The following is a 21,552-nucleotide window of genomic DNA, read 5'->3' on the forward strand; positions in this document are numbered from 1 at the left end:
GCATTAATTACGATGGTTAATTGTGCAACATGATAGTGTAAGTTACACAAGCACACAGTTTTACTTGCAGTGGTCTAATTCTTTAACCAAAGTTCTTGGAATCCACCCTGTATCTTTTCAGATATTTAGAAAAACTGTTGGGCAGCATGCTTCCTTCTATACTGAGAGAAATACGGAACAGACTTCTGTATTGATAGTCTGTGCCTTTAGCTAAATAGATTTGAGTCCAGGACACACTAGGGCCTAGAAGGGGATCAGAAAAACATCAGGAAGAGTGACAACCACCATGGTTTTACCCCAGCCAGCACCTCAGCCCTACACAGACAGGCATTCACTCCATCTCAGTGAGAGTGGGGGCAGGGAGAATCAGAGGGCAAAAGTGAAAGCTCATGAATTGAGATAAACAGACAGACATGAAGCAGATGTCTGCAGGCAAAGCAAAACAAGGGATTCATCCAGTCCTTCCCAAGGACAGACAGGTCTTCAGCCATCTCCAGAAAAGAAGGGCTCAGAGCTGGGATCAATTGTCCAAGTTGTGCCTCCTCCCAACTTCTTGTGCACTCTCAGCCCGCTTGTTGTTAGGATTGTGTGATGACCAGAAAAGGCCTTGGCAGTGTGTAAACTTGCTCAGCAGTAAGGAAAACATCCTTGTGTTACCAACAGTGTTTCCAGCTCAAACACAAAAATATAAAACACAGCCCCATACCAGCCACTGTGAAGAAAATTAATTCTACCCCACCCCAAATAATGAAGGAAGAAGTTGTCTTTTGAACCCTTATCAGAGGTAAAGATAGGGGTTTTTTCACTAGGTGGAGAAGCAACCTTCTGCTTTGAAAGCACAGTAGATGTCATTTGTCTGCTGAAAATTCCAGTTGGATTATGCGTCTGAAGTATCATACGTGGGAGAGCAGCCCCTCTGTGCTTCCTTGGGGAGAGCTTGCTTTGCAAGCAAATGCCTGAAAATGGGATTCCTGTAAGTATGTCAAGAAGTAGTTTCTAGGAACCTTGATAGTTTGCTCTTAAAAACCCTGGAGAGGCTTAAAGCCTATGATTTAGCTTTTCACCTAAATTTTTTGATCAATAATAATTTTAAGAACTTCATCTCTCAGATTTGAAATATATAGGTCCTCATGATCTATGGATCTGGATCCTGTCATTTAGTTGAAATATTAAGTGAATCTCTTCTCTATCAGTGATCTGAATATAATGTGTTTTTAACAAAGAAAAGAATAAACATAGAATGTTTCCTAAGAAAAATTCAGATGATAGAAACCTTGACATGGTCATTTGGCATTGATATAGTCCCAAAAAAACTGAAGTGGGATTTGATGAGTCATACTTTAAAGTAGATAATAATCAAACATTGCATGCCTCTTCTTCTACTCTTTGCATTTTTAAATACTTTCTTTCAATCATACTGTTTAAAAATATAAATTAAGTTTTATATTTTATGTCTGACAATGGTCAGGAGCAACAGAGCAAGCAGGAATTCCACTATGTTGGAGACAATTAAGGAAAAGGGTGATGATGAAAGGCAAATAGCACCTAGCAGTTTTAATACAATTGTTTTGGGCATTTATAAACATTATGAATATAAATCTGTTTCTCCTAATCAAAAGCAAACCAACAAAACAAACTTAGTTTTCTAATAAATACAGCATTATTTTAGGTTATTGCTGTCCTTTTAATAAGGCAGATCTTGGTGCTGTTGGGTATCATTTAAATTAACCTTGTTGAGACTAAAGTTAATGAAAGCATTTATCAGTGTGATCTAAGAGCAGAATGTTCCTTAGATTTTTTTATTATTATTATTTTTTTTTTCCTCCCTCCCAATTTGGGTGGAAATTTCTGAATGGAAATGTGTATATATGGAGCATTGTGTGCTTATGCAAACTTTGAATGTCTTATATTTTCAAAATTAGATCAAAGCATATATCTGTGGCAAAGTATTTTTCTTTTGCTTATATTCATGCTGACTTGAATAGGGTTTCATAGTGTGTAATTTAAGGTGGCACTTGGGTTACTGTTTGTTTGATTTTCACTTTTTCTCTTCCATGTATTATTTTTACTCTCTGTTTACATTTTTCATCAGTGGTCTGAACAATCTATGCATTCTTTATTCCTACAGAGTGTATGTAAGTTATATTTTAACTCATGTTTAGAATGCAAATTAAGTGTTCTTTATACCCTTGAGGAAGAGCAGTACTGTTATCAGGAATAATTAGGTTTTAATTGTCATTGACAAGTTGCTATTTATGTGACTTCCTCAGACCTTGTTTACTTGTTCTTCATGCTTTCTTTCTTTTGTGTATTCAACATCCCAGATATTTCCTTCTGAATATGTCAGTTTTGATTTCTTGGATAAAATAAATGAAAAACAAACCCTTAATACTTACTGGCAAACCCCCTTAACCTTTTCTGATTCCTCCAGTTTATTTGAATTGCACAGTGTTTTAATTCTATTAACCAGAGTAAAGAGCACAGAGGGTCAACAGATGCTGTATAAAAATTCTGTAACAGCGTTAAAGACTTTATCCCTTGGCATTGCTAACAAATCAATATCTGGCCAGATTACACATTCTTTTGGGGGGAATACGGTGATGAGAAAAAGCTTATTCCTTTTATAAGTAATTATTTGCTTAAAAGATTCCTTGGCCCTTCTAAACCCCATTACTTTCTGAGTGTCATGCACAATGCACACTTGTCTGTTTGTCTGATCAATACGTATTAGGTGTTCATCCAAACCTACTAGCTGTGTCAGCTTTTAGGTCCCTGTCCTTGGCTAAAATGTGCTACTGGTTTGCCACTTGGGGAGGATCTCCTGAATTCTCTGGAGCTTTCCTTTTGATTTGATGCAACTACTGAAAGAGGTATGCTCCTTGCTGTGAGAAAAAGCTTTGCAAAGTTCTAGAGCCTTCCATCATGTCACTCTCCTTCAGTGTGCAGATATTCTTAGCTGTAAATCCAAATAAGGCTGTGGCCCATGAGCTAAATTCCTCTCTATACAGTCCCTTTTTTCCTCCTTTCTTCAGCTCCCAGCACCAAAAAGGAGAGAGCAAAAAGATTTAAGGAATAGCCCAGGGATCACAGCTTCATGCTGTAGTTCAGCAGCTTTTCACAAAGTAGAAGTGTTGAGGTGGTGGCTCATAAAAGAGAAATATCTAAAGACAGAGCCCTGTAAGGCTCCCTCAACTTTGTCATTCTTTTCTGAGACTTCCTGTAATATTGAGCTGCCCTGAAGGAATGTTTCAGAGCTCATTTCTGTTGGATTATTTTTGAAAGGTGAAAAAAGTAGATGCGTAAGTTAAAGTAGACGATGGGGATGGGAATCCTAAGTGATCACTGGCTGACCATAACACTTGGATGAGTGTCTCTTTGTCTGTGCATACTCTTGGGTTTTCCATATGCCCCCTTGTGAAATCTCTTATTTTATTAAAATACTTCCTTCTTTCCTAATCAGAGAAAAAGTTAATGTGAGCAAAGTCATTCTAGAGGACATTCTCAGAGACACGAGGATAAAACAAAGGGTAATGCCAGGGAAGGAGAATGTATTTTGCTGCACTTACTCAGCTCCATTTTAAAATGCCACTGGTGTTTGGCATTTAGCCATTTGTTAGAGAAAACAGATTCTGAGTCTTAGAGTCCTAATGATGTACTAGAGATTAGAAGGGAAAATTATAATTAATTTTGTGTAAAGTCCAAAGGCAAAAATGCACTTGAGTTAGAGGGGAAAAAAAAAAAAAAAAAACCTGTTTCAAGTGCTGGTATTCTTCAGAGTGATGATGGGGACGTGTACAGGAAGAGGAGCTAATGAGCTGCTGTTTTCTAATCAAAGCAAAAAAAACAAAAAAAAAAACAAAAAAACCCCCCAAAACCTAGTAATAAAATGACAAGCTTCCCATTTCAATGTCATTTACAAAATGATGAAAATAGCCCACTGCTTACTCAATGAAGAAAGAATGACAAAGTTTAATTGCTTGTGAACAATTTTGTTGTCATTTTTCTTAGTAGGCCAAATGTATGTGCTTAGTTTGGTGAATTTTATTAAAAAAAAAAAGACAAACCTATCGTATTTCTTACAGTTTATTGGATTAGTCCAAAGAAGGCATATATGATAGATACTGTTGTTTTTTTTCTTTCACAAACCTTTCTAGTTGAGAAGTGCTTCCAGTTCCACACATATGTATGTCCATCTCTGCCTATCTGTCTTGGTAAATAATAGATACATGACACAGTTAAGAGGAAAAAACTTTGGGCAGCAGTTGAGATGACAGTTTCTTGAAGAAACTGATAAGAAAATATCGGGAAATATTGATTTTATCCCTCATAGAAAAATCGTCTACCAAGATGAGACATTTGAAAACTACCAAAACCACTTTCAAAAATTTGGGAAGAAAGAAAAATGGACATGAACGACATAATAACAGAAAATCTTGGAAGGAACGGCCTGTTCATCTAGAAAGACATTCTTATATGGAGGAAATATGAAAATAAGAAATATGTTGAATAGTTTTGAAAAATTTGAAAGTAACCTTAACTCCCTAGATATATTTCAAGTTTAAGCAATTCTCTGATAAATCCTCCGATTTTTTTTTTTTTTTTTAATGTTATTTGCTTCTTTATTTTATGAGCTAGTTAATCAGGCAAGACTGATGAGTAAATCGAAAAGGAAATTCTGGGGAAAAGAATTTCGTAAGGATTCTTGAATATTTAACTAGATGGAATTCCTTTCACTTACTAATATTTTCTGATATTAACTTTGTGTTCTGATTTTTCTGAGGTTGGCATCCAAGCTTAGTGATATCAATAATGTTCACTGTAAGTTGTGCTGTAGTAACATTCTCAAGCAAAGGGTCAGCCCCTGAACACTTGACATTTAACTTGTGTATATTTCAAATAAGAGTGGCCAAACCTAGACTTTAAAAGTGAAATATTCTTTAAAAATTATGTTGAGGATATTGTTTACCTGTACAAAAAACCCCCATGCCCTTTGTCTTTCATGAGTCAGGTTTCAAGAAACACCCTCTCCCCTTCACCTCTTCCTAATCTCAAGGGAATGATATGACATAAAATGACACATGGCATGTGCAGGTGCCATTACCTACTTTGTGCTTCTGCGTGTGCTGAGTGCAGCAATAGCCAGTTCCCCCCATGTGTGAGACACAAAGAGAGCTCAGCTGGTGAGGACATGTGGTGTAGTGGCCATAAACCAAAGCACAACAAGTTCCACCTCAGCATGAGATGTGAGAGCGTTGAGGATGTCAGAGCACTGGAACAGGCTTCCCAGGGAAGGCATGGATTCTCCCTCTCTGGAGACATTCCAAGTGCGCCTGTGTGTTTTCCTGTGTCACCTGCTCCAGGTGACCCTGCCTTGATGCAGGGGGGGTTGACTGGATGATCTCCAGAGGTCCCTTCCAACCCTAACAATTCTGTCATTCTGTGAAGCTTCGATTGTTCAGCTAAAGTCTTAGGATTTATCAGTGAACTAGTTTAGATGAAGAATGAGATTTCATAACTTACAGTAGCTCTCAGAGTTTTGTTGATAACCCTTGTTCATGCCTCAGCTTCAGCAGCTGAAAAATCCAGGGTAAAAGATGTAAGTTTGTGATATATTGCAATGTATTTCAAACCTATTTTTTCTTTCTTCTGAACTTTGTTTTCCAAAATGAACCCTCATTTTGCTGCCTGATTTTTCTTGTGATTGTCTCTGCTAAACTTAGTGTAGATATTTTAGTTTTACTGCTGCGTTGTATTATTTTTCCACAATGTTCAGCTGCCTAAGCAGGCACTTCAAGTCTAGTCAATTTTTAGTCTCAGAAAGAGGGTCTATACGATTTTTGGAATTGCAATTTAGTTTCAGAGAATACAAAAGGCACTGAGTGGGATGAAAATATTTGTCTGCACCGTATTGACATTTATCATGAATTTATTGTTTTTATCATTAGGTAACAAAATTCAGATCTCCTATTTTGAAAACCTTAGTATTTCTTTCAAAGGTACATTTACCTTTTGCTTATATAAAAATGTCTAGATTAGAGTATTGAGTAGTAGTATAAATGTGGATAGGCTGAAGATCCTATGGTATGGCTCCTTTTTTCCCTCACAGAATGAAATGGCTTTTTACTTTTGTATTTCCCTGGACAGCTTTATTAAAGAGATCGGAGATTTCTTTCAAAAATAATCTCATGTATGTATGGTTTGTACAAAAGCAACGTTTTAAGAAACATGAAAAACTGAATCAGGAAATGTTTAACTGTATCAGTGCACCATTAACTATGGCTAAAATGTAAGCATAAAAACTAGGACATGAAAAATCCAGCGTTTCCTGTCAGTCCGTACAAATGTGCTTCTGACTGAAATGGTGTGCCTTTGGACCAGCTCTCAGTGGTACATGATTTAAAACTGAGATAGCATATGATTATCATTAAATGTCCTCCATAGGGAACAAGCACATCTGCAAATCTGCCAGAGGGGCTTAGAGGTGTTAGGAAAAAAAAATAGGAGGATGAGTAGGAACAAGAGCTACCTGCGAAGAGGCACAAATCACTCACAGGAAATACCAAAACTGAACCAGTTTGTCATAGGCATAGTTGTGGTGGAAGTGCTGGAGAGTGTCCAGAGGAGGGCAACAAGGCTGGTGAAAGGTCTGGAATTGGAGTTTGGAGCTGGGGTGTTTATTCTGGAGAACAGGATGCTCAAGGGAGATCTTAGCACTCTCTACAACTCCCTGGAAGGAGGCTGTAGCCGGGTAGGTATTTGTTTCTTCTCCCAGGCAGCCAGTGACAGGACTAGAGGAAACAGCTTCAAGTCGTGCCAGGGGAGGTTTAAATTGCATGTTAAGAAAAATTTCTTCACTGAGAAGGTTGTTGAATATTGGGACAGGCTGCCTAGGGAAGTGGTGTAATCACCATCCTCGAAGTGTTCAAAGAATGTTTAGATGTGGCTCTTGTGGACATGGCAGTGATGGGTTAATGATTGAACCTGATGATCTTTAGAATTTCTTTTTCCAGCCTAATGCCTCTTCCAAACTATGATTTCCCATTCTGCCAGTTACAGCCCAAATGTTGGTGTCAAGGAAGCTGCTCTGAAAAGGACTGCAGGACAGCAGCTTCTCAAGGACTAGTGAGTTTTGGGGACTGGATTATTTCTTGCTGATGACCCCAGGAGGTTTATAATGCACAAGTATTATATACAGACATTAGTCAGGTTATAGAGCTATTAATTACAGTATGTGCCTTTATTTTTTGTTTATCAGCATTCCGTCGAGTTGCCTGCTCAGACCTCAGGCTGATATTCAGAGGGTTCATACTGAGGGGTGCTGTAATATGCAGGACTGACAGCCGTGCAATACCTATTTTATGGCACAGGATTTATATGCCCTAGGTGTTGATCTAATTCATACAGAATCCACATGAATATATGAGGTGAGAGAGACTAGTTATTTGTAACACCAAAATAAAGTTTCCATGTAAAGTTCCTCCTTTATTTTTTATTGTTCTTGTACATTTTGTGGCAGCCAGATATAGTGAACTCTAAAAACTGAAATAAAATAAAAGTCAGCCAGATCCTCCCAGCTAACATCTGAAAAGAATGACACCCACAGAGCAAAAAAGCTAAAGTGTCGATATTTACATAGTGTGATGTAACAAATCATTTATTCGTGCTTGTTTTGTTTTTTTTTTTTTCTTTTCCTGTGGAAAAAATCTGTGATGCATCATAAAATGAAGTTATTAATTAAAATTGATAATACTGAGCCAGCTGCTGCAGCTGGTCTTCCTACCAAAAGGTAGCAGGAGCAGCAAAACAGAAATCCAGTCTAGGATACTGCAAACTGGTAGTAAATTAGAAATTCACAAACTGTAACAGTGAATTCAGAATGACAATATTAACTAGGAAAACTTATTTAAAATATATTTTCCTGTCAATCATTTCCTTGCTGACAGTGTACATTTTCAGGTTTATTGGATTAGAAAAGAATGTTAAATAGTTTTGTTTAAAAGTAAAATTAGGAGAAAAAATATACTTCTTAGGGTATGTGTAATCCTGCCCACAAAAATACATGCCAAGCTATTTTATAACAGTAATACTTAATGTATTTAGCCATGCAGATTCCTGAGATACCAGTGTGTCCAGATCTGCCTTAGTTACTTGATTCCTACTGTGCACTGAGCAAATGCCACCCTAAATTCCCACACGTATTAGTAATTTGACCTCAAATTCATCTCAGGCACTGAGGGTGGACTCTAGAGTGATATCCTTCCAGCTTTAGGTAAACAAAGGAAGAAAACTGCCCTTCTTCACAAAATATCAGTGCTGAGAAACAGAGTTTTCCACAGCTTAGATTGACACGAAGGTTTGTATAAGCCTTATTAAAACTGAACAAATATTACCTGGATAAGTATGAGTAGCTTTAGAGTTAACTGAGAAAGTCATGTAATTACAGGCAGTAGCTCTGAAATTGGAACCCTGTGAAACCATTTGTTTTGTCACTGTGCTTGAGGAGCTACACAAGTGATTGAAAGGAAATATTGGACAAGACTTGGCAAAGATCTCACTTTTTTGTCAAAAAAATGGAGGAGCTAAATCCATCTCTTTCACAAAATATAGGACAAATATGCCAAATCCACTTTATGTAGCTGCTGTTACATTTTTCATTGAAATGCTAGATATCAAACATCTCTAAAACAAATAGAGATTTCTCCATGTCTCACTTTCTGGATAACAGACAGGTCTAAATTTAGATTCCTTTATACAATTTTTGGTGCTCAGCTGTATCAAAGTATTAAAAAAAACTGTATTGGCCTTTAACCTTAACTCTATGTCTATTTACTCAGAAATAAATATATCCTTTCTTACACTAGTAAACTTTTCAAACTGAGTACAGTATTTGTTTTCTTTCCTATCTATTTAAAATTCTGCTACTTTGGTTTTCTTTCTTTTATTTTTTTTTTTTTTTAATTAGGTATTTTTTCATCCAGTTTCAACAAAACAGGAAAATATATATTTTAAAAACCCAGTTCCTGCATATTGGGGTTGTCCTTGAAAAAAATCAGTCTTGATGGTCAAATAGTGGCAACTAAAATAAAGCCTTCAAGGTTTCAAACAGACAAAATATTGGAAGAAAATTAAATTAAATTTATTTCATTTACACTATGTGTGCTTTATAGAAATGAAGTGTAAACTGCTACTGTTAGTAATAGTTTAGTATTTTTACCAACAAAACGTCCCGATGTTTGTGTTACACTTAAAGGAAGGTTTAATTATAATGATGTGCTACAAAAAAGTAATACTCTATTTCCTGAATTTAAAAATTTTTGTTATTATTTTTTGGGTGTATCTTCACCCCAATTTTTTCCTGTGGAATTTATTTTGCATATTGTTCCCACAAAGGGAGTTACAGATACAGATACTCTTCTTTGATTACCTACATATGTTGATCTCCATTTTCCTCCTCTGCTAAGGGTCTTTTGCAGTCCTGTATTCATCTGTGGCTTTCTTCTGAACTAGCCCTGATGCAGCATCATCTTTCTGAATCAGAGCTGTTAGAGTTGGGCACAGATTTCTGGGAGGACTTCAGCACTGTCAGAAAGGGACTCAAATTTTTTTCCTCCAAACTCAGTCTTACCCATACATATATCCAAAAGAAATTGGATTACAATATTCTGCTGAAAGCTTTATGCCCTACCGATTCTTAGGGGAGAACCAGTGACTTCATAATTTTTTTTCTGGCTTCTTCACTTTCATTAGACCATTCATTAGGTGAATATAATCTGAATATATGTGTTTACCAAGCTATTGTATCATTTTTACCAGTCATCAGTCTTAATTATTATTCCCTTCAAATATAATTTCTTTGATGTGATTTTGTGGGTTGTTTTATTTCAGTGCTAAAATTGTTGAAGAGAGGGAGCAGTAATCCCTTTCTGTGGACCACTGAAAGCCCCTCTACAGGGTAACAAGTCATCTGAAGAAAAAATATATATGGAGCTCCAGGATGTCTGATTTCAATGCAAATATTAGCTGCTATATTGATATAGTGTTTTCCTTGAAACTTCATTAAAACTTCATGTACACATATTGTCAGTTACAGAATGTGCCTCTCTCTATTACTCTTCTCATTTTCCTGTGAGGAAAACAGAGTGCTTCAGTAGTGTTTATTGAAATCTGCTCACAATTAGAGAGTCATTTTATTATCACTTTGAATTTTTTGATTCTTTATAATTTGGGTTTTGTAGTATGCCTTTTTTTTTTTTTTTTTTTTTTTGAGGCTGATAAGCCTGTAATTACATGCCTCATCCTGTTTATGTGTTTATGTGCACATTATCAACTCATTAGTTTTCTATCAGTTGCCTAGTTCTTCCTCAGCATCCCAAGACTTAATGGAAAGGAGCATTAGTGGTTGAAAGTGGTTCCTGGAGAACCCTCAGATGAAAGTTTCCTAGACTTACTAACATAGAATGGCTCAACAGTGTGACTAATCCATTCTGTAAAATGAAAAGTAGTTTATCATCACCTAAAACTCATTTCTTTGTCCAAATGCAGAATAAATTTATCTATTGATTGTTGTCAGTACCCAGTTATATGCTGGTATCTGTTTATTTGTTAACATTTTTTTTGGTTTTGATGGTGTTTGCTACTGCCTCATTCCATACAAATATTTTTTGAGGCTTCTGTTTTGCAAGCTCCTTTGCTTGCAGGAATGATCACCCAGTAACTGATTTATATTACAAGCTTTGATTACTAAGAAGGAGCGATTAAATACTCCAAGTCTTGAAATCTCAGCAGTGAGGGATTTTCTTATTTCAATGTGTTTTTTCATAGTAGAGGTGGTTGTCTTTCCTTCTGCCCAGTAAATTCAAGGCAACACCCCCATTCTGCACCGGCTCTCAGTCATAGAATAGGCACAGTTCCCAAGTGCTTTCTTTCGTGGCATTTCATGTCATGTCTTTCAAACAGACAGTCAGGACTCAGAGTCTGCTATTTATGATGAGAAGCACAGTCACAAAGCCAAACAACCAAATATATTCATTTTCCCCCTTTTACAAATGAGCCAAGGCTGGTGTCAGCCATCCAAAGGAGTGGCAGTGGAGGGAGACCTGACTTGACAAAACAACAAGGAAATGTCAGTCTACATTGAGTATTACATGTAGAATTTGAATAAATTCAGCAATATATGGTGGCTACATAAGGATCACATAAAATTCCTGAATATTTTGAAGTTTGAGAAATCATAGCATCTGAAATTTTATCCGATCCTGATGTTTTATCACTTTCTGCAGTGGGTTAGATCCCTCCCTGGTTCAAAACATGCTCATCGCTGGCTGAGCTTAATTTGTTTCCCTGTCTTAACAATGCAGTTTATATTTATATAGAGAGTTTTATAGACAGAGAGGAAAGATTAAAGATTTCTGCATTTATGAAAATATTCTCTGAATGCTAACAGATGTGAACATTTCAGGAGCAGTGTAGTGGAAACAACTCCAATATTTCTTTGATTAACTTCAGTATCAGGCTATATTTATTAGATGTTATAACAAGTTGAGGGTTTTGTTGTTGGGTTTTTCGGTTTTTTGTGGTTTTTTTTTTTTTGTTTTTTTTTTTAAGAGATTCAGGGAGGTAATTTCCCATTTTAAAAAGTTCAGTTTCTGGTCTTGAAGTGTATCAGTAAGGTTTTTTTGTGTTTTATGCTTCTGTCGTAAAGCAAGGAGCAGAAGGATTTGCTTAATTTAATTTAGATGAAATTTGAATTCCTTTTGACCAGATTTTTAAATTTATTCAAATATTTTAAAATGCCTCATGTCATTCCTACCTTTAAGTGCTTGACTAGCCTTTAGGGTGCTGGCATAGAAGCTTAAGTAATTTCAAAAAGTAGTACTTTTATTGTAAAAGACTTGAAAAATTGTATTGCTTACTGACAGCCATGTCTGCTAGCAACTCACCTTGAGGTCTTAATGGTTTGCAATTTCTGTGACTCCAGTAACCAGTAAAAATAGGCAAGAATGTGAAATTAAGTCCTCTCAGCATTTTCTCAGCCACACAGCTCTACTGAACCCGGAGTTGGCCTCCAAAATGTAACCAAAGCAAGAAACCGTCTCAATGACACACCAGAGTGGAAGTTTATGTGAGTACAAATAAGATAATGCTTTGTTATAATAATCAGATCATTAGCATGCCAATAATTCATCCTTTAACCAGCTTTCAGGTGACTAAGAAGGGCAACCATAATGGTACCTTTCGTGTCTTGTGCTATCAAGTAATTCTTCTCTCAATTAGATGGTACTGCGCAGAAAATAAAATATAAAAAATAAAAATATATGTAGTATATGCTTGTTTCAGTTAAGTGGAGACCTTCACTGCAGCAATTTGTTAAGGGTTTGTTTTATGGAGAGTGGTCCTTACTAGCAGCTACCCTGTAATGGTGATGTTCCAGAAAAGGCCCTGTGATTAGATCAGGTTCCTAACAATTTTAAGTATCTTTTTCAGTAGAATACTACATGACAGTGAAGATAAACCACGTGTATTGTACATGAAATTAATATAATATTTAATTAAATCAGTGAAGTAATCGATAACTGAATAACATCCTATTTGTTGGGGACACTGCAAGAAAGAATATGGCCAAAGCACCAAATAGCAGAAGCTTAACTACCCTCTGACATATTAGTTTAATAAAGAATAATGCTAAAGAGCTTTTCAGAACTGAGTTGTGGAAGTGTAAATCATAGAATGGCACAAAAAACTTGCAGAATACTACATCAAAAACCCCAAAATTTCTGTTATTTTAAGGTAAAGATTTAAACCCTTTCTTTCTCTTTTTCTGTTTCTTCATTCATTTTGAATTTTACAAAATGTTCTGTAGTATCTCTCTGACTCCTATACCTTGTCAGAGCTCTGCCTGATAAGATAATGCATCCATGACACTCATGCTGTCTTAGTAGATTTAATCTGGTTTTGTGTCTTTTCTTTCTTCCTTCTAGTCTAGAGAACCTAGGGGGAAAAAAAATGGATTAGGTTCTATTCCTTCACCTATGGTTGTTCTGGGGGGCAGGTGAACGGTTTTTCACAACTTTCAGTGTAAACTGCAGCTACAAAAAAAGCCAGGATAGTGAACTGCCTGCAAGAGTAGAAAACAGAAGAGCTGTAACAGCAATTTTGAGGCAGAATATTTAAGTTCCGCCTTTATGCAGAAACTCTGGCAGCAGTTATAGTCTGTCAGAGATGATGATGTATAATGTAGCTGAACTTCAAAGAGAGCACAGAGTGCACAGGTGTTTCTAAGTGTTCAGTATGACCATGTAATCTATTCTTCCCCTAGTAAGAGGAGGTGAATAATATGCTAGTTTACTGACGCATGTCATAACTCAGGAAAAAATCTCCATGAATATTAAGTTTTTCTGCTTTGCTGTATTTTATAGTATCTGGCTTTTTTATTATTACTTTTTAAACTCATATTTTTAGTTCTTTCTTCTGTTGTCATTCTGTCATTTTCTGCTCCCTGTCTGATTGGTTAACAGTAGAAAAAAAAGATGATGGTTCCTCTGTGAAAATGCTGCCTTTGTTACCATTCACAAAATGTAATGTTTCCTGTGTACTTACATTTTGGTTCACATGAACAAATTTGGCAATTTTTTTAGTTTTTGCATTCAGTTTTGCTACACAGAACGTCCAATTTTCTCTAGAGTGAATCGTGCTTTATAAAATGCATTTGGAAATCAATGTCTCTTTTTCTTTCTCTCAGTTTGAGAATGAAGATGAGATTGATTTCCTGGTCTATTCTTTTTGCCATCTCTATACACCCACACGTACATATAAGTATATTCATATGTGTTTATGTATGTACATCTCTGTAAATAACACAACTGCCCTTGAGTTCTTTTATATACTTCTAGTAAACCCTTTCTAAAACTATACCTGTTTCATTTGTTTTTAAGACTTTGTAAATGGGCTGCAGGGATTCATCCTTTACCTGATTGAGGCACCATGTGAAGTAAGTTTCTCCTTCCCACACTTGACCTGAAGCTATACCTTTCCTGATCTGAGATAGCTAATCATTTCTTATTTGCCTTGTACATAGTGGTTTCATTTCCTTTTATCATAATACCTTCCTGAATTCCCATGAATATTTATTCAATATTTCATTATCTTGTATATAATCAAAGTGACGGTACATTTGGACGCTGAACGCTGAGACACGTAAAGATGCAGTCCCTGTGTAAACAGTGAAAAACCTAATTTCCTCTGAAATGTTTATTCCAAATGCTTTCTGAAACAGAAGAGCAGAATAAAAGAATTTTAATTCCATGGTGATACAACACATAGCTGAGAGTGGTTACAAAAGGTCAGAAGCTGCTTCTTTTCCACAGTCTCACAGATGAGTCTCCAGCCCCACTGGGGCTTTCTGCTTCTAACACTGTGCAAAGAAGCCCTACTGCTGTTTAATCAGGGAGTCTTTTGGGCTTGTTTTTCCTTTTCCAAAAAACCCATTTGCTGTGAGTTTATCCCCAGTAAGAATAGAAGAATATAATTCGATACTGTATTTTTATAGAAAAGTGGTCGTTGTTATGGGTGGTTTAATAATCACCACTAAGTCGAAAACAAAAAAAGTAAGAGAATTTGATTTGTGTCACACATGGCATGGAAGCATTAGTCAAATAATTGCATGAATTCACTGAAAATTGCATTAATTATCTTTTGCTACTTCTCATAAGCAAGAAATCTACACATGGATATAAAGGCAACATTGGCTTGCAGTGTTCCAAACTGCAAGGCATTAATAGTTCATCTTCCTTTATGAGGAGAATTTGGAATAATTAAATAGTTAAGTGGATTTACTCACATTCTGACTGAGGAGAATTTGTATTTGAGTTTCAAATTAGGTCCCAAGGTACACAGCTATCCAAACCATAAAATATGAAAACCAGGTTTTTGATCAAAAGCAAGCCCTTGTTCCCTTCCCCCCTCTACCCCCCTTAAAATATGACATTGCACCATTTAATTGCACAGGAAATTAAAACTCTTTTCACAGGTTTAATAATAGATGAGATATAGGCCTTGAAATAATAGTTTTTATTGAGCTCTGCCATTTTCTAGCACAGCATGCAATCTGTGGCTTACAACTTGCACCTCTGTCAGCTCAGAGATGGATTAGCAAAAACAGCACAGGGTTCCATTTGGAGACCACAGGAAGCAAACAGGTGCCAAAAGCACAAGTCACTCTCCTTAACTCTTTTCCCATTCATTTATTTATTTATTTATTTATTTATAATTTTTTTTTTATATATATATTTTTCCTTCTGGTTTTGATTGACTAAAATTCATCTGGAAAAAGTACTTTGTAGAGTTGTACTTCATGGTCAGCAAGCTCTTTACGGAGCTGCTTCTGCACATCTTCTGGCAGGCAGAGGGAAGAGAAAAGTTAGACTTCTAGGTCTGTGCATTCAAGTACATTGCGTTGGAAGTGGGAAAGTAGAAACAATTCGAAATTGTCATTTTGGAACATGTCGTGGTCAGAGCAATTACAAATCACACTTTGTGCAGCAAGCAGTAAAAAGCTCAGTAGTTCAACCCATTTCTGGGATCAGTTATTCGCCTTGCAGAACTCACTGCTGAGGACAGTTGGCGCCCAGTAATATATAAACACATACGTGCATATATATTTATATATTCTCAGATAAAAAAGGTCAGTTATTAGAGAACTTGGTGAGCAGAGGTGGCAGTCTTTGTAAGGATTTGGAACTTTTCAAGTGTAAAAGAAAGCAAAGCTTCAAGGAAAGCTACACAAAAACCATGTATGTAAATTACCAGACTGGTTTTGGTTTAGTATTCTAAACTGCTTTTCTTTCCATACCATTGGTCGCTTTAAGAAAGTTGTTTCTTTTCTAATCACTGCGGTCATTGTTCCCAGAAGAATAGAAAGTTTTAACTCTTCATTTATGCTTACTGTTAATACTGTAATCCTGCACACTAGAGCCATGTAGGGAAAAGAGGCTCGTATGAATTTGATGTAAGGTTATTACTGCGTGAATATCTGAAAATATTTGTGAAAATTTACCGGGAGCCTCCCTTATTTCAACATTTCAGTTCAGTGTGGCAGACCCTGAGTTAAATCATCTGCACTAATGTAAAACGCTGATTTTTAGTGCTTGATACTGCCATGCTTTAGGTGGCCAACAGTTATTTCCTATTGAAAGATAACATGTCTCAAAAATCCTATTTTTTTTTTTTTTAATCTTACTAAAGTGGGACATGGTATAATTTTATTTCAGTGCAGTCTTATCTGCATTCTGACAGAGCTCCGAGAATTTCTTCATGCTATGTTAGGGTGTTTCAGTACATTTTGTAACATCTTAATAAATGTACACCCCAGAATGACTTTTCAAGAGCCATAACATTAATAATTTGTAAGCTTAAATTGGAAAAAAAGGGTATGTGAAGTAGGGTGTGTTTGATTTCTCAGCAGACCTCCAGAAATATGCTGGTTTCTGGTGTCAGCAGGACTTTAAGGCTGACAAGTACAGGGATTTCTTTTCTTCAAAAGAGTCACAAAGCAACTGATGAGGTTTTCTAAGTTGCTCACTCTGAGGGTGTTGTAAGTACGTGTGTGCAGTTAGGACTGCCACAGCCTGAATGAGGATTTAGCATCAGCTCAGTAATGTGGCTGAGTCTTGGGAGGTGCAGATGTCAGCCCAGCACAGTAGTTTCTGAGAAGGTTGAGGTCAAGTGCAATTATTTGTGTCCAGGACGGCTGATGCCAGGGGCAGCTACTTATTTGGCAGGTTTCTGCAGGGAAAATTTGAGGTTCAGTCTTGTATCTTTTTTCACACTTCTTACTGGATGTCTTTTGCAGAGAGCTCTTTATTCCCCGCTCAGTGCACGGTCCATGGCTTAAGAAATTATGACTGAAATTTGTGGGACTCAGTACATGAAGGAATTGTTGTATGTTAAGGGCCCTCTCTTGCTCTTTGGAACTAATTCAGGGATCTCAGCATTAAATCAGTGTTTGGACATGGTCTCTTGCTTCTTAAGCAAGCAGATTTAATGATGTAGACTCATGTTCTGCATCAGTAACTCTGGGGTAACACCCTTGGTTGAGTCCCATTTCTGTAGCTTTACCATTTTTAACTGTAAGGGGAATCTTCTCAACAGATGCAGAGGAACACAATGATTTTTCTCTCTCTTTATATTTTCAAAATAAATAAAATAGGGCAAATTTAAATAAAAACACCCAACATGAAATATGTATAAGTACAACTTTAAAGCATGAGTTGAATGAAGAATTTAGTAAAATATGCATATAAGAGAAAAATAGTTTACTTTAATAGCTGGAAACAGCAAATTCCAGTTTGGATGAATTCAGCTTGTAAGTAAAGTTGAGATTTTTTCACAGTAACAGGTATTAAAAATAGACCCAAACTCTGTGGCATGTTTTGTCGATTCCTTTTTTGACTGATATATTTAAATGTCTTAAAATCTACAAACAAATCTTAGAATTTGTTCTTGCCAGTGGTGCTGGAAGTCATTTAAAACTGTGGTTTTAATGTAAGAATCGGTTGACAAAAAAACATAGTGTCTGTTCACAGAAAGACAAATCTGTGTGTGTGTGTGTGTGTGTATTTTCTTGGGGTGAGATATTATGTGCTGATGAAATCAGTTTTGTTGGTAATATTCTGCTTACAAAGGAAATAGATTTCCTGATGGGAGGCATTCAGGTTTGGGTTTTGCATGTTGCCATAGACATTTTGATCTAGCAGGTACCCAAAATGGCACCTCCTGAGAGGTTTTTGTCCAAAGCCCATCAGTCTGAGCAGCTGTAGGAAAGAGTATTTTATAGCATTTACAACAAGCTACTCTTTTTCCAATCAAAGGCTTAAAAATTTAGCTTTATTATAGGCATAAACACTTATTACCAGTGTATTTACACAAATCAGAGTAATTTGTATATAAATATTTATTTTAAAAATGAAAACCAGGGAGAACATCTTGGTTCTTGATCCATACCTTTGACTTATGCTGATTAGTTGTTGCCTCAAGGAACGCAGTTTCGAGTTAGCTGGATATCCAGACGAGGCTTTGTCTGTTTCTTTTCTGTGCCTTATTAACAAAGCTGTGTCTGCATGAAACTTCAACACTGTAAAGGTGATTTACCCTGTGCTGATTTTGTTTTATGGCCATATAACTCTTCCCCCCTTTTTCTTTTCTTTGTTGTTGTTGTTGTTTGGTTGTTTTGTTTTGGGAGATGATGCTTTGATAGCAAGCAAATTATTCTTCTAAGACCATAAGATATTGACACGGCGTTGCTGGCAGCTGCCCAATGCTGTTTTCAAAAGTGCAGGTGGATGGACGCAAAGAGAAAGCTGCCTGTTTCATGGTTAGACAGGAACTGCTGATTAGATGATAAAATACCTCAGGTATTTTAATACAGCTCTTTAATACAAAGAATGAAGTTGGTCCTAAATGTATTTAGTAGCAGTTTCCCTGGTGACAATCTGTGTGAGCTGTTCAAATTCTCAAGAGGAAATGCTAATAAATAAATAAATAAATAAATAAATTCATAATTAATGGGGCTGACTGACATTCGCCTGGCTGCCACATGCACCCTTCCTTCTGAAATGATGATTTACATTTCTCGCAGATGACAAGTATTTGTTTTGGGGGCTCTGCAAGCAACACTGTATACTGTAAATGATTTATGATGCTCTGGCTGTGATTATTTACTGAGAATCCTAATGCACTGAGTAGGGATTACAAAATGGTTGGTATTAAACAGACAAAAATAAGTTTTAAAATCTGGGATTTTTTTAGGATAAGTATGACAAAGTTTGTTATTCATAAGTGCCTGTAGTAGCTGATGTTACTACACTAGTGCGGGGATTGAGACATTAGAATTATTGTGGTGGAATACAAATAGCAGGAATGTTTATAACCTAGTTCTCTGGTAGTCCATAGCATGTGCTGATTTATACTGACAAATGCCAAGAGATGATGTGACTCTGATTCTTTTTCCATCTGCACTTTGTAAATCAGGGATCCATAGAGGACAGCACAGCTGTTAGTCATTGCTTGTTTCCATCTTCTGCATTAAATAATTTGGGGACTAAATAAACAGAAGAATCTTTCAAACTATAGCTTAGGCAGTGTGCCACTTTCCTTCCCTGTAGGAGCTAGCATCCCCAGGCTTCACTTCCAGGGTTTAGATTGGAAGCATCTCCATGTTGAGGAAGCCTGTGGCTTTACATGTGGTATTAATGTACAGAAAATATTATAATGAGAGGTTTCTATTTCTGTTAGGTTGTCCTTTCATGGGAACAGGTATACAGACATTTACACATAGAAAGGCTCAGCTCCTTGTAGAGGATTTGCAGTGAGTGGTATTTTCAGTGATGAAGGCCCAGCTTTAATTACAATACCCTGGTTGCCGTGGTTATGTTTAGAATCATCTGCAGGGGAAAACAGACAGGACACAACAACCATTCAAATCTGAACTTAAACCCCAAACATTTTAAATCCCTGTTAGGAGAAGGCCATCTTTCTTTAGTCGCCGAAAGAAACAGTAAAAAGGGGATGCCATCTTCATCAGCAGCCCTCCTGTGTGCCACTGTTCTATGTGTGCAGAGTGAAGGTACTGAATCCATATCACAAATTAAAAACGCACTTAACAACTGCTCTGTGTTTTGCTTGGATTAAATGAATGAACAACAAGTGATATCCATAATATAAATTCAAACTATCGTGTTATGAAAACAAGGAAGACTTGTTTTTTGATGATTTTGTTTGTACTGAAGAGTGTGCCTCAGGACACGATTACAGATTTCCATTCCACTCTGGTTTTATGAATTAAACAAAGCAAAGCAGAAACAAAACAAACAGAAAACCTTGATAGAATGATAAAGCAAATGTGTGGAGCTGTAAATCACTGAGGACAGGATGGAAACTCTTTACACTTGCTGTGCACAATCTATTATATTTACATTTAAGTGATTTTTTTAAACTCTTCACTTCTTTTCAATAATGCACATTTATCACAGTGTAGAAAAAAAAAATCAAGCATTATTTTGTAGTGTTTGTTAGAAACATATTAATTTATATTGAATGTAGAGACTCTATTCCATCTAGAATAGCTGCTTATTCATTAAATATGTCATTAGGCAGACACCTCAGACAAGTTTTTTTCTTCAATTAGAATGGAATCAATTTTTTTACATGATAGCAGGCAGAAAGGTTTCTGTGATGGAGCACTTGTTGAGGTATTGTAAATAATACTAACAACATAGCAAGAAAATTGTTTTAAGTGTGCCTTTTGCAATATAGTCAATCTATAGGTCAGTCAATGTGTAATAAGGTGTAATATATTACATATTTTTTTATTTTTTCTGAACATAGCCTGTCCATTGACCATAATCAAGTCACATAATTTAACTCTATACACAATAAGGATCATATATGCAGTGCTTTGTTTTCTATAGCAGAGGTTTAGCATCTAGCAATGTCTTTAGGACTTGTTTTTCTTGTTATCATGGTTGTATAATTTAGTTTCTTTTTTTTTAGTTGTTCTGATTTTAAACACCTTGAATTCTAATAATATTGAAAAAAACATTTAAACCCTTTTCTTTGCAATTTATCTTGTGTCTCTGGTGATATACTACCTCTCTGTCAATAGTTGTATTTATCTGATTAGCTTGTTATTGCAGGATTGTTCTGAAAATCAGCTCATGAAATGTTTTTTAAGGTTAGAAAATGCTCATGCCTTTTTCTAAATGGATATTATCCTTACAGCTTATTCAAAAATGATAGTCCTTATTTTCAGTGTTTAAAATGTCTATTATGCAGGAATTTAACTACAGCAATGGGAAATCTGGTGTTTTTAAGCAGTAGACTTGCTTCCAGATCTAACAAGTATAAAATCTTAGCATTTACTGAGGCTTTATATTTGAACCATTTTAAAACAAAATGATGAGCTACAAAACCTTCTTTTTTCCTCCTTTTGTTGTGCCAACCTGTGAAAAACCTTGGTACCTCATTCCTTAAACAGCAAAATAATAAATCAGTCAAACAAAATTTACAGTTGGGTCCAAGTTTGCTATAAAAGTTCACAATATATCTTTACTAGATAGTAAAAATCATGAACATGATGGAGATATCCTTTTTATGGCATGTGATCATTTCCCTTCTCCCTCCCAAACTATCATGTCATGTGCTGCCAGCAATAAATCTCTTGTCCTTTTCTGTAAGAAAAAACTATCTTATTGCTTTTTCCTATTACATTTCCTTTGTTCCAATACTTCTAACCCCCTTTTGTCTCAACTATTTCCCAATTAACATACTATTTTATCTCAGACCTAGTGTTCCCTGCTTGCATTACCTTTGAATTTTTTTCTTTTTTCCTTTCAGCCTGGGAGAAAAATGCATATGGCTGAAAGACTGGCCGTATGAGTTTGTCTAATAAAACATGCTGTCTTTTTGAGGCAGTGTCATACCTCTAACAGCCCTGTTAATAACAACACTGCATTCCTACATAGTGCTTCAGTACTGCAGAAATTTCAGTCAAGTAATGTT

Source organism: Hirundo rustica, chromosome 5 (assembly GCF_015227805.2).
Source record: "Hirundo rustica isolate bHirRus1 chromosome 5, bHirRus1.pri.v3, whole genome shotgun sequence".
NCBI lineage: Eukaryota > Metazoa > Chordata > Aves > Passeriformes > Hirundinidae > Hirundo > Hirundo rustica.